The sequence below is a fragment of the Penaeus monodon genome, chromosome 24 (genome assembly GCF_015228065.2).
Source record: "Penaeus monodon isolate SGIC_2016 chromosome 24, NSTDA_Pmon_1, whole genome shotgun sequence".
Classification (NCBI taxonomy): Eukaryota; Metazoa; Arthropoda; class Malacostraca; order Decapoda; family Penaeidae; genus Penaeus; species Penaeus monodon.
The window spans coordinates 3,069,905-3,070,105 of NC_051409.1; the positions used below are offsets into that span (position 1 = coordinate 3,069,905).

The following is a 201-nucleotide window of genomic DNA, read 5'->3' on the forward strand; positions in this document are numbered from 1 at the left end:
TTAGTTCTATAAGCCAGCAAGCTAAAGTAAGAATATGAAAACAACTTATATTTTGTTCCACTGATAAAGGAAAATGAAAACCTGGCAACTCACTCAGGCTCTATAGTCCTCTGATAACAGTGTGGTGTTGCAAATTTCAATAAAAAAATCGATTGAAGTATATACATTTAGAAATAATTCAAACATATGTAAGTACACGTA

At 30.8% G+C, this 201-nt stretch overlaps 1 pseudogene; it reads right to left on the reverse strand.

The window, feature by feature from the left end:
* The window catches only part of LOC119588798, a 6,398-nt pseudogene that overhangs the window by 3,253 nt on the left and 2,944 nt on the right, over positions 1-201 (reverse strand).